The 14,040-nt window shown below is 44.9% G+C and overlaps 1 long non-coding RNA gene across 1 annotated transcript; it reads right to left on the bottom strand.

The window, feature by feature from the left end:
• Positions 1 to 368: 368 nt before the first annotated feature.
• LOC106004403 lies at positions 369 to 4,883 on the bottom strand. Its single transcript, XR_006601420.1, has 3 exons — positions 4,654 to 4,883; positions 4,381 to 4,534; positions 369 to 747 (listed from the first exon to the last, which is right to left on the bottom strand). It is a non-coding gene; the product is annotated as an uncharacterized LOC106004403 (long non-coding RNA).
• Between the last annotated feature and the right edge of the window lie 9,157 nt (positions 4,884 to 14,040).

Raw genomic sequence — 14,040 nt, 5'->3', positions numbered from 1 at the left:
ATAAATGTATATATAGGATGAAATGTACCGATTTAGTCACTTTTATACAAATTATGTTCATTGAATTAAGACCTCACTCTCCTTCAGCTCTGGTCATGACAGACTTTAAAGTCTAATGTGCATTATTAATATTTTCTCCTTTACTTTCGGTCTAGAATATAATAAATCAAGCACAGATTTATCCTTCGTGTAAATACTGCCATCATAGTCAATGTCAGGCAACCAAGGGCTATCACAAACCACTGAGCTGAGAAGAGATGGCCAGTCGCTCACCATTATGTAGTATTTCCACGATACAGGTAACAATTGATGTAAAAAACTTGAAGGCATGAATAAGATGTGCTGTCATAATTAGGCAGAGATGTGTTTTGAATATTTATTACCTTTGTTTTTAGTAAAGATATGATTTTTAAATTCATATAATTCTCAATAATGGCTATAGTTAACAACCAGCTCACTAAATTCCTGAAAACCTATTCAGCCTTCGAACGCTGGTATAAGCCGACTCCAACACACCCCTTGCTGAAGCAGACCCAGAGAGACCCCTGTCTACATCTGTTTCTCCACATAGGCAGAATATCAGGAGATGGGCGGTAGGGAAGCGGAATAATAAATACTGGGATCAGGAAATCAGAGATGTTCTTTGTGTCCGTTCGTAAGAAATCCTGGATGTTCAAAGGATGGAGTCTGGGTTCTGGCTGCCCTGGCATGAAGCTTCCAGCTCCTCCATGCCTTTTCAGATCTGACCTATTTTCAAACCAAAAAAAAAAAAAAAAGATTTATTCTCCAGTTGCCAACTTTGGCTACTGGTTGCACAGACCTTGCTCTCTCCGTGCAGACACACCCTCAGTTTTGACAGCATTTCCCGTAACTCTGCAGGTCCAGAAGAATGACGCAGCTGGAGATGATTTTGAAGACAATTAAAGCTAACGAGCTGACCCAGCAAAAGCCGCAAGGAAGGCAGGAAATGGCTCTGGCTGGAGGAGAGTTTTGCCAGATCGCGGGGAAGAGACCAGTTAGGAAGTAAAATGGGAGAGGATCTGCTTTACCCACAAAGATTAGGATTTGCTTAGCCAAACCTTGACCGTAACTGAAATGGAGAGGGTGATTCTGGCGGTGCTGTGGGGACCCAGGCACTTTTCTGTCCTGTTGATAGAAGCGTAAATCCATACAGCCTCTACGGAAGTGTTTTTGACAGTGACTCTCGGGGGTTTGGCACGTTCTCGTTGAGCCGGACACTCAGGATATGCATTGCAACACGGTTTCAGTGAATAATGATATCAGGTTAGAAACAAACACAGAGTCTCTTAACAGGTGGGCTGCTAAATGTATAAATGACAGTAAATCCAGGTAGAGGAATACTATACAACCACTAAAAAGGATAGGGCGACTTATCACCTGTTGAACGATCTGAAATAATGCTGTTAATTTAAAAAAAAGAGGGAGGCGCACCAGATGCTACCATCTGGCTGTTTTAAATAATTATTTATACGTTTAAAGGAGCATAAAACATCTTTGGAAGGATACACAAAGAACCTGGGCACAGTTTGCCACTGAAGAAGTGAATGGACAGAGGCTGAGTGGTGAAAGACTTAACCCTACAGCACATTTTAATTTTATATCATGGATGATCCCTTTTTTAAAATTATTTTTTAATTTTACTTCCCAGATAATTAACACAGCATCAGTTGCAAGCGTACAACATAGTGATTCAACAATTGTGTAATCACTCAAGTGTTCTTAATCCCCTGCGCCTGTTTCACCCATCCCCCACCCTCTCATTTTTCTAACCAAATAAATAATAAAGTGTGTGGCTATTTTTAAAACAGCAAGAGTAGCTACTCTTCGATGGGTCTTAACCACTGTCCTGAGCTCCCTTGAGTTTTGTTTAAGTCACCTTCTAAAGTCACATTCCACAGTCTGCCTGGCCCCACGTGGTCCTAGCATGGGGAGCTGTTCCTGTCCTGCACCCACGTGGTCCCTCAGGTGAGCCAACCACAGTGTCCACCCCAACGGGCCTCTCTTCTCCCTGACTCCCACCAGTGCTTCCTGATGGCCACGTCCAGCCAGAAGCCAGGGGGCAGGGAGCCGTTGGTTGCAGTCTAAGCAGGTCAGCCCCCTGGGCCCCGAGCTGGGAGCAGGCTCGGGAAGAGGCCTGGAGGGGCCTGGCCTCTCCAAGAGTTCGCACTTTGGTGACCTGAGAACAGGGACAAGCAGGGACTAAAACCTGGGTTCTAGTTTCAAATCTTTTTTTTTTTTTTTTTTTTAAGATTTTCTCTCTTTCCTTCTTTGTGAGCGATCAGCGGGAGGGGCAAAGGGAGAGGGAGACTCAGACTCTCCCCTGAGCAGGGCACTCATCACAGCCCAATGCCAGGACGACCATGACATGAGCAAAAGACAGATGCTTAACTGACTCAGCCACCCAAGTGCCCCTAGTGACCTTCAGTCACCCTCCAGGGTCCTAATGGTCTCATTTGTAAAACGAGGGGGAAAGTGGGCCCCTACCATGGCCTTGGTCACACACTTAGCCTGACTTCTCAGCCCCACGTGCAGGGTCTCAGGGCCCAGTAGGCAATGACGTGCGTCTCACTCATGTTCCACGTTCCCCCACAGAATAACGGAAGCCTCAGGACTCTCCATTCAGACCGCCTTCACAGACAGGAACCGGAAGTTTCTACCCAGAAAAGCGACCCATGGTCCTTCAGGATCCAGTGGAAAGTTGCCTTCTCTCAAAGTAGCGTTTCTTCGTTCAAAATGTCAACCCACAGGCCCCACCCCCGGAGCCAGAGGGTCTAGGGTAGGAGGCCAAGAGAGGTGTTCCTTGTAGCACACTTGGAAACCCACGGTCTTCAGGAACAGTGCTGCATCATCGAGTAGGAATTGCCAAGTTCATTTCCCTTTCAGTGAAAACAAGCTATTATTCTGTAATGGTTATTTTTTCAAAACAACAATAAGAGCTTGGGGACAACCAATCCACTTAATGCTTTGCAGCATGGATGTGCGCGCTAAATAGTAAAATTACATTTCAAAACATGATCAAACATCAGCCTAATCAGCCAGGTGTTAGACGCTCAATCACAAGCCTCAAAACACATCATCAAGGATCAGTAAGCAGGTGTTTTAAGTGAAGATTGAGATAAACAGTTGCCTTTGTGAGTATTTAGGAGGTTTTGCAACATTAAAATGGAGCACCTCGCACTCCAGCCGGCAGACGTCAGAAGCTTTGCGGCTGAATAAAACCCAGGCAATAATTAGCCTTGGAGATTTTCACTGGATTGCAATCAAAAGTTCTGAGTCTTACTGAGGAAATCTGTGTCCTTCCTTTATTTCCACTGTCTGTAAGGTGTCGCCCTTGTGGGTGGAGACGCTTTTAACAATCACGAGGACACATTTTGCTTTGTTGGGACTAAAGATTTTGATCCCGTTCAGAGAGTGTGTAGATCACACACACACACACACACACACGCACACTCAGTGACATGGACCCATCCCACCTGTTTCTCCAATGTGGCAAGTTTAGGCCAGGGAGGTCGGAAGAAACAGCAAAGTTTCTCTCTAGAAGTTCATTTGTGTTTTCACACACATTCCATATGACTTCCCAGTGGCCCCACAGCTAGTCCAGCATAGTCTCCCGAAAATCACTGGGGACAATTTCAAGTGACTCACCATCCTCGGCTGAAGCACCATTTTAAAAACCATTATTAATAAGACCAGCTTATCACGTAACCATAGTAGTTTGTCCTGGGTTTTTTTTGTTTTTTTTATTTTTTATTTTTTAGGAAATGCCAAGCAGGGGGTGCAGTCGTTAAGTGTCTGCCTTCAGCTCAGGTCATGATCCCAGGGTCCTGGGATCGAGTCCCGCATCAGGCTCCCTGCTCAGTGGGGAGTCTGTTTCTCCCTCTCCCTCTGCCTGTCATTCTGCCTACTTGTGCACTCTCTCTCTCTCGCTCACTCTCTGTCAGATAAGTAAATAAAATCTTGAGGGGGGAAAAAAAAAAGGAAATGCCAAGCAGGAGTGCCTGCTTAAAAACAGGGACAAACTAACTACTATTCTTTTCTGGTAAAAGTAAACTTCATCTATGCACTGCCTCAACAGGAACACAGTTGTGTTGTTTTGTAATGGTCTTTACTTGGCCATATATATTTTTAAAGATTTTATTTATTTGAGAGCGAGAGAGGGGAAAAAGAGAGAAGCAGGCTCCCTGCCGAGCAGAGACTCGATCCCAGGACCCTGAGATCATGACCTGAGCCAAAGGCAAACACTTAGCCCACCGAGCCACCCAGGCATCCCTGAGAGAATTGCTTAAGCTTCGTTTTTCTATTTCTTTTCTCTCTTCCCAGGCCTTGAATTCCCACCAAAATAATAGTTTCAGTTCTTACCATTTTACCTCCTACAGTTGAAGGAGCCGTAGATCCATGTTGGGCCGTCCAGCACACCAACTTAACCAAGTCGCCATCATCCTCACCCGTCCGCAGAGATAAAAGTGAGACATCACAACGTTTCACTGTCGATCCCAGACATCAACGCATTGCTCTGAAACAAAATCGAGTTTTGTCAGGGGTTTTGAGACTGTGGATTCAGAGTCTGAATGAGCCCAAAGAACTTCATTCTTCCCTCCCACCAGTTCCCAAAACCCGTCGGTAATTGCCGACCACATTAGGGCTGGTCTTTCATATCCTCGTCCTCTTCTGAGCTGTCGGATTCAGCGGGGTGCTGGTTAGTGGACAGCTGGGGCTTCTGTGACTCAGGACATCCAATCCTGAGCTGTGAGTCTATTTGCAAAGATAAAAAGTTTCCTCTCTAAACCAGGGAGTCTGACTATCTTTGGGCTTTTCTGGCGCCCCTTTGTCCTGTGATCTGTACTCTCTTTGGTGTGTGTACTCTGTCATCTCTCCTCTCCCAATGGTGCCAGCCCAGGGCGTATTAACCTCCACTTACCCAGAGGGAAGAGGAGCTCATTGGCCCTGGCAGCCTCCTGAGCCAGCAGGGGGGGTTATAACTTTAAGCTGGCCTGGAAATTCCCTCAGAAGTCCTGAGGGAATCACACAAATGATTCAGACCACTTCAATCATGGTTTTTCCTCTTCTCTGTCCTTCAATAAACCTCTGGCCTCCTATTTCATGGAGCAACTAGAAATCATTGACTGGAAGCCCCATTGATTCCTTGCCTGTCTCCTCCCATCTAAGAACTGCCCTCTCCTGTCCCTCCTGTCTGCTCCTTTCCGCCCCCCAGACCCTTTCCCCAGCAAGGCTTTGAACCCCAACTCTATCAACTGCTCTCCTTGTCTTCAGCTCCTGATCTCAGGGTCCTGAGTCCTCTGTTGAAGCCCTGGCCCATCGCCATTTGTACATAACAAAACAGTAAATTGGAGGTTGGGACCGAAGTGCCGAGATAGAATAAAGATTATATTCCAAGGTCTGCACTAGACCCAATGCAAAATCTCAAAGCGAGATAAGCAAGAACCGGTGTTTTGACTTTGAAATTCCCTCGCTCACATGGAGGATAAAAAGAGTCAGAGGAGGGGGAATTGCAAGGATTTTCGAGCAGGGCCGGTAGAAAGCTATGGTTCTCATCCCTCAAGGAGAGAAGGATGAAGGGCATGTCTGCCTTCTCCTCAAGCCCAGTGAGAGAGCTTTCATAGAACCCCTTGGAGACATTAATGTGTGTCCCCTGGAGCTGGGGGACTGGAGGGACTGGGGTCTAGCTTATGCCTGAGAGAGTCAAACCAGGACCATGTCAGCAGGCAGAAGCCCGGATCTAAGGAGGAAGTTCGCTCCTGGAGACCAAACAGACAAATCCGGCTCAGGAAAACTCGGCCTGGGAAAAGAGGGCCCTAGAAGTAAGAGGCAGAGCAGTAGTGGGGTGGGTAGAGGGAGTTTGAGAGTGAACCAAGTGGACAAGACCAGCAAAAGTGTTGCCACTGGAAGGTCCTACCAGGTGAGATTTCAAAAAAAAAAATCCCATGGAAATGCCCAGTGTCCATGATGTACTCAGAAGAGACAGACAGGGCAAAGCCGTCTCACCTCTCGTCCTCCTGGCTCTGGCCCTGATGCCCTCGTTAGCAGTTGGTTATCAGCTTGGAGCAGACGTTCTAAATGAACTAACATGACTTGGAACCTTCTTTTACATAAGAGGAACCAGAGAAATGACCAGTGCCTGAAATAGATTTAAAGGGGCAGGGGAAGGGGCACGTGAGTGGTTTAGTTGGTTAAGTGGCTAACTCTTGATCTTAGGTTCCTGAGTTCAAGCCCCACATTGGGCTCCACAGTGAGCACGGAGCCTACTTTAAAAAAAAAAAAAAAAAGAGGACAGTGGAAGACAAAAATAAGATTGCTTCAGGAAAACTCAGCCCGCAGGCTGATATTCCACACATACAGACAGATAGACTCCTTAGAAGAGAAAGCACAAACCTCCCCTTGGCTCTACAACAACTTTTAGCTTTGCACATCTTTTCCCTCCCCCACCCCTGAGGTTATTCAAGGAAAGTTGCTCTCCCCCCGCCTCATGCATCACGTCCACAGCCAACCTGCTTCTGCCTTTTTATTACTGCTCAGAGACATCTCTTGGATAAGGTCACCATTCATATCTTTTTATTTTTTTCTTATTTTCTCAAAATAAACTTTTCTTACTGTAAAAGCAAATATGCATATTGCAGAAAAATCAGAAACCTTAAGTACCTAAAATGATCATTAAAATAAAATCAGGGCGCCTGGGTGGCTCAGTCAGTTAAGCGTCTGCCTTTGGCTCAGGTTATGATCCCAGGGTCCTGGAATCAAGTCCCACATCGGGCTCTGCTCAGCAGGGAGCCTGCTTCTCTCTCTGCCTCTGCTTGCCTTTCCCCATGCTTGTGCTCATTCGTGCTCTCTTTCTCAAATAAAATCTTAAAAAATTAAAAAAAATGTTTTAAGTAAATAAAATCCATAAACCCATCCATACCAGTTCAACCACTGTTAATGGGTTGATGCAGATCCTAGACTACTCTGTGCATACAGATATTGTGTAGATACACACACACACAAACTGAGTTATTTCAAGTGTTTCATGATAGCCATAATGATTTAAATGAGCTTGAATGCAAACATAGACATACATGCTACTTAAAACATGTGTATGTACATGCACAAATTTGAGATGTATTTTTTAAGTATTTAGCAGGTTCAAATAGAAGTCTTACACACAAGCAAAAACAGGATTATGGGAGATGCAAACAATTTACATAGGTACATTCCTTACCCCGAAATATCTTTTTACATAGTGAGCTTGTAAAATAGGAGAGTCTACAGCTGCGTTTCCTTCACTCGGTCTCTTGTTCTTCTATCTTCGTGTGTCTTATGTAAATCAAAACTGTCCTATTCTTTCTGCTGCTTCTGTGTTTTCCAAAGATTTATGAAGACGTTGGCTTTTATTAAAGCAAGGACTCTGGGACAAGTTGGCACTTCCATTTACATCAGAAAACAGTGGGAGGTAATGGATGTGTTTTTAATGTTTTATCCAATAGTAAGACATCATTTCATTTATTTTTCTTTTTTGTCATTTTTTAAAAATTTTATTTATTTATTTGACAGAGAGAGATCACAAGTAGGCAGAGAGGCAAGCAGAGAGAGTGGGGGAAGCAGGCTCCCCGCTGAGCAGAGAGCCTGATGCAGGGCTCGATCCCAGGACCCTGAGATCATGACCTGAGCCGAAGGCAGAGGCTTAACCCACTGAGCCACCCAGGTGCCCCTTATTTTTCAATTATATGTAATATGATGTTAAGATAGGAAAAGACAATGGTGGAAATTCTGAGCAGATGATTTTTTTTTAAAGCTGTACTTTTGTTTTTTTTTAAGTACACTCTGTCCCCCAGTGTGGAGCTCAAAGTCATGACCCCAAGATCAAGAGCTGCATGCTCTACTGACTGAGACAGCCAGGTGTTTCATGGGCAGATGGTTCTGACATAGGAAATATCTTTTACACATATAATCATGTGAGGTCCACTTCTGCCAATATGTAATTTATACTAGTATTTATTCAAGTATTTATACACACATACCACTTTGTTGTTTTGACACATTCCACTATGTTAAAAATAAACACTAAAGATTTAAAAATCACATCTAAAAATCCCACTCCGTGGAAAAGACAACATTGAAGAATGTTGTGTAAGACTTTCAGACCTATTCCTAAACAAATATAGCTCTGTAAACCTCCCTTCTTTTTAGAGAGAGAGAGAGAGAGAGTGGGTACACACATGTGAGTGAGTGGGAGGGCAGGCAAAAGAAGAGGGAGAGAGGGAGAGAATCTCAAGCAGACTCTGTGCTGAGCCTGGAACCTGATGTAGGGCTCGATCTCACTACCCTGGGATCATGACCTGAGCTGAAATCAAGAGTTGGACGCTCAACGGACTGAGCCACCCAGGCACCCCACCATAACCCATTTTATTTTGTTATTTTTACAAAATGAGAGATCATGCAGACTGTCCTACAATTTGCTGCTTTTACTTAACCTGCCATGAACATTTTTTCAAATCTAGACATCCAGACTGACCTCATGCCTTTTACCAATTGCGTATTGTTCTGCTGGATGTTATGGCCCATGATTTATTTAAGCACGTCCTTGTGGAGAAACATTTATTTCAGAGAATTTATTATCACGGAAGGTGCAGCTCTGCCCACCAAGTACCTTTATCTCCAAACAGTTGTCTAATCATTTAGGTAGGCTCAGGAGTCAGAGGTGAACTTGCTTGATCAAAAAAAAAAAAAAAAGCACATTCAAAAAAAAGCACATTCAAATTTCAATTTGAATAGAATACTCTAGAAAGAATGCACTTATACTCTAGAAAGACTGCATCACTTTACTCTCCCTTGAGCTCTTCAAAAATGAGTATTATTGATCTTTCTTTTTGCCAAGCTGATAGGTATAAATGAACATATTGTTTCCATTAGTATTTTTTTTCATAGTCAATTCATCCTTGATTGGCTGTCTTGTTTCTCCCAGGAATTGCTGATTCTGGTCTTTTTCCATCTTTCTGCTGGGTTATTTGTCTTTTCTAGCAATTTATAAAATCTCTTTGGCTAATAGAGATATTAAATTTATCGCACTGATTGCCAACAATTTTTCCGAGTTCTTCTCTTGGCCATTGTCTGAGGGACTCCCTGCTATGAGAAATGTAAATTTTTCTACAATCGAGTATACCCACCTTTTCCTCATGGTTTCTGGTTTTAATATCATGTTGCACAGGGTCTCACTACTCTACTCTTCTAAGAATAGTCACCCATTTTTTTCTTCTAGTATTTCTAGAATTTTGCTTCTACACTTGTTACTTCATAGAGGATATGTTTGGGTATAAGCAGTACAATCAGAATCCAACAGTATCATCCTCTGCATATTTTGACATCCTTTTTCACTTATTGCATTGTGATTGTATTTCCATGTTCACGGATTTATTCTGTAATATTATTCTATACTGGTTCCGTAACTTATTTAATTTTATTTAATTGGATAATTACGGTGTTTGCAATTATTTAAAACAGCTGGGTGATAAACATGCCAGATGCTAAGTCCTTATCCATCACCTAACAAGCTCCTCAGTATTTCAACTCTTTAGATCTTAAGCTTTGCCCTGCCTTTGTACCACAATGAACTGTACCTCCACCCAGCCTATTGCTCAAACCAAAATCTTAGAAGTGACTTTTGTATCCTCACTTTCTCTTCACCTTCAAACTCAATCCATCAGAAAAATCCCACCAGCGCTATCTAATTGTCCGCCTGTCCCCTGTTCTCCTCACCTGGATGATTACGACGGCCCCTCTGTTCTCACTCTTGCCCATTGCAATCCAGTCTCTAGACAGCAGCCATAGCATCCTTTTAGAATGGAAATCGGATCAAGCCCCTTCCCTGCTAAATCTCTCTAATGATTTCCCATTGCTTCAGAAAGTAACATATGAACCCCTGACCAAGCCCCGGAAGGCCTCTGTCCTCTGTCCCTGCCAGGCTGCCTCTCTGACTCAGGTCCTACCATCCACCCCCAAACACTAAGTTTTCTGGGGTTTTTTTGTTGTTTTGTTTTGTTTTGTTTTGTTTTGTTTTGTTTTTAGGTAGGCTCCACACCCAGCTTGCAGCCCAGCTCAGGGTTTGAATTCATAACCCTGAGATCAAAACCTAAGATCAAGAGTCAGACGCTTAACTGACAGCCACCCAAACTATCCCCCACTTCTGCTCTTTAAATGGACCAGACTTGTTCCTGATTTAAGGCAGGGCTTCTTACCCTCAGCACTAGTGATATGTGGAACCAGATAATTCTTTGTTGCGGGGACTGTCCTGCACATGGCAGGGTGTTTGCTAGCATCCCTGGCCTCTACCCCGCTAGATGTCTGTAGCACTCCCCATCCCTCCTGATTTGTGGTGACCAAAAATGTCTCCAGATACTGCCAAGTGTCCCCTGGAGGGCACAATTACCCCCAGTTGAGAATCCCTGTCTTAGGGCCTTTACATAAGCTGTTCCCTCTATTGGAACAGTCTGCCCCCTGGATCTTTATGCAAATGCTTCTTCTCATTCAGGACTCCAGTCAGATGTCACCTCCTCAGAAAGGCCTTTCCTGTCCATCCAATCTGAATGCCCTCCCACCCATCAACAGGTGCCCCTGTAGTCCCTCTGTTTTGTTTTTTAATTGCTCTTACCACTGAAAAAGCCTCGTCCAGGTTTGGGTATCTCTGCTTGTCTCCCCTACTAGACTGTAAGCCTCAGGCCAAGAGCAGGCCCTTGTGTGAGTAAGCAGATGTTCAGGGGATATTTGTTGATTGAAAAATAATAATAAATTCCCGGGGCGCCTGGGTGGCTCAGTGGGTTAAGCCGCTGCCTTCGGCTCAGATCATGATCTCAGGGTCCTGGGATCGAGCCCCGCATCAGGCTCTCTGCTCAGCGGGGAGCCTGCTTCCTCCTCTCTCTCTGCCTGCCTCTCTGCCTGCTTGTCATCTCTCTCTGTCAAATAAATAAATAAAATCTTTTAAAAAAAAAAATAAATTCCCAAAAGTGGACACCAAAGTTCTCTTTGTTGCTAAATCCAGTAGGTACTTTCAAGTTCATCTATGATTTCTTTCCAACATTGGACATTCCCAATGACCTGTTCTTTTTTTTTTTTTTTAAGATTTTATTTATTTATTTGACAGAGAGAGGCATCACAAGTAGGCAGAAAGGCAGGCAGAGAGAGAGGGAGAAGCAGACTCCCTGCTGAGCAGAGAGCCTGACACAGGGCTTGATCCCAGGACCCTGGGATCATGACCTGAGCCAAAGGCAGAGGCCTAACCCACTGACCACCCAGGCGCCCCTGATGACCTGTTCTTTAACTCATCACTTCCCTTGGCTTCCATGAACCTGTGCTGCCCTAACTGACCCTCATCTCTTGGACTCTTCTTTCTAATTTCCATCAAGGGTTCCTCTTCCTGAGCACATCCCCGAGACACTGCTGATCAGGGAGATCCATCCTGGGGCACCTTCTCATCTACCTACTTATCATCTAGCAAGGAGACCTCAGCACTCCTGTGCACATCTCATCAATTACCATCTATTTAACCATGACTTCCAAATTCCTACCTCTACCCTATGTGCATGAGGCCACTGGAACATCCCACAGGCCCTTCAATATTTCCCAGCCAAAGGCAGCATTTCTACCAACCCCAAGCCCCCCAGCTCAACAATTTCCACTGTTGGACACAGCTTAGCCAGCTGCTCCTGAAGCTCTAGTTCCTACGGTGGAATTATTCTGCTGGATTGCTGCCAGGCCCTTGAACAGCCTCCAGACCATCGGCCCTGCTCCCAGGCAACACATGCTCCTTGCTTTGCTGCTCGAAACTCTCAATGGCTTCCGATTGACCTAAGCCCCAAACCTAAGATACAATTCCTCCCCATACCTTTCTCTCTTTTTTTTTTTTAAGATTTTTATTTATTTGAGAGAGAAAGAGTGAGAGTGAGTGAGAGATAGAAAACATGAGCAGGGGGAAGGGGCAGACAGAGGGAGAAGCACACTCCCTGTTGAGCAGGGAGCCAGACATGGGGACTCCATCCCAGGAGCCCAGGATCATGACCTAAACCCAAGGCAGATGCTTAACCAACTGAGCCACCCAGGTGCCCCCTTCCCATTCAAGAACCTCTGTAAACTGGCTGTTCCATCACCCCAACCACTTAAACCATCCTCTCCCATCACCTCTGGGACTACAGAAGTGCTTATTTCTAAATCAGAAACATTTGCCTCTACCCCTCTGTGCCAGGATCCATATGATATTCATAAAATCAATGGGCAATTTCCATTCTCCCTTTTCTTGAGTCATTATGTGTTTGGTCTGGGCATCATGAGCCTTTGAACCTCCTTTAAAAATAGACCTGAATACTCTTTCCTCCGTTGCTAGTCCCCAAATGGTCTTTGCTTCAAATGACCTCAAGACACCTCTTTGAAATCACCTGTGGGGTTTCTATATCCTATCTATCTTACTTCCCAAACCCTAATCCTAGTTTTTAATGTCACTCTCTCTGCTCTGTACAGCAAGAGACATCCTAACAATTTCTGTGAGGGTCTGGGTTAATGAGTAACTAGAACTTGCATCATCCAGCTAAGAATCTAGCCCAAGATTTACACGTTGCTGCCACTGTACACTTGGTAACACTGAGCAAGCATTTTGTCAGCTCTCCAATTGTATAAAAGAAATTCAGAGATAACATAATCGATTACTGAGAACTAATGAGAAAGCAACATGGTATAAATAAAATGCGGATTAAGAAGTGACATATTGGGGCACCTGGGTGGCTCAGTGGGTTAAGCCGCTGCCTTCGGCTCAGGTCATGATCTCTCGTCCCGGGATCGAGTCCCGCATCAGGCTCTCTGCTCGGCAGGGAGCCTGCTTCCTCCTCTCTCTCTCTCTGCCTGCCTCTCTGCCTACTTGTGATCTCTCTCTGTCAAATAAATAAATAAAATCTTTAAAAAAAAAAAAAAAAAAAAGAAGTGACATATTAAGACCAGCATGCAAAACCAATAGCAAACTGCTATCTGTTCAGAGCTGTCATGTTCATCCTCTCAATCTGTCCCTGTCCTGTTGGCTCTTGGGCTTCAACTTGACATTCTGTGTGAATGAATTCCAGGCTGGGCCTCTTTAAAGGAAGAAGGACCCACCGCTGTCAGGCTACCCAACTTCCCCATCAGGCCAACCCGAGACACATCACCAAAGGATCGTATTCCTCTCACCTTACCCTAATTATTACTATCAAGGTGTGCAAAGGGATCCTGGGACCCAAAAAGGACCACAGGCTCTTGCCTGTGGTCTGTTCTGTTCTTCCCAGCTGTGCAGGTACAGGAGAAGAGCGGTAACACGTGACAGTACCCAGACCATGTCTGCGCCAGGCCATCTCCTGGGGGAGGGAGCAGGGAATCTACCTTGTAGGATAGTGACAACTGGTACTCACTGGGAACACACTGGCAGGGCGGAGCTTTCCCCTCCTCCACAGGGAACCATAGGAGCCCACATGATGTGACCCGAATTGCAATTTTGAGAACACATAGCCAAACACATAGCCACTCATCTGGGTTGGGTGACATGGGACTCTCTTGGTGTTAAGAGCCCATCATGCCCAATTTCTCAAGGCTGTGCCACAGAGAGGCATTGAGAGACCAGAGTGAGTCTGAGAGTGACCTTGGAAGCCAGAGAGAAATAGGTTCCCAAAGCTGGGGAAGGAGTCTCCTAATGATTGCCAACAACAAAATGTCTTCATGTTGCAATATATTAAAATAAGCCATCTAGTCCTAGCACTCGAGCCCACGCTCCACGCAAAAGGGAAGTCCCTAGAGACAGCTATGGCCTATGTAAGGAAGAGAAAGAAACACCTGGCTCCTGGCCCTCCTGGCCCCCGGCCCCAGTTATACTTGATCGGTCAGGGAACTTTTTTTTTTTTTTTTAAAGATTTTATTTATCTATTTGACAGACAAAGATCACAAGCAGGCAGAGAGGCAGGCAGGGAGAAAGAGAGAGGGAAGCAAGCTCCCCGCTGAGCAGAGAGCCCGACGTGGGACTCG

Source organism: Mustela putorius, unplaced genomic scaffold (genome assembly GCF_011764305.1).
Source record: "Mustela putorius furo isolate JIRA1106 unplaced genomic scaffold, ASM1176430v1.1 tig00003845_pilon_pilon_pilon, whole genome shotgun sequence".
NCBI classification, from domain to species: Eukaryota; Metazoa; Chordata; class Mammalia; order Carnivora; family Mustelidae; genus Mustela; species Mustela putorius.
The sequence above is the reverse complement of the archived record's forward strand: the minus strand, read 5'-3'. Positions and strand labels throughout refer to the sequence as shown.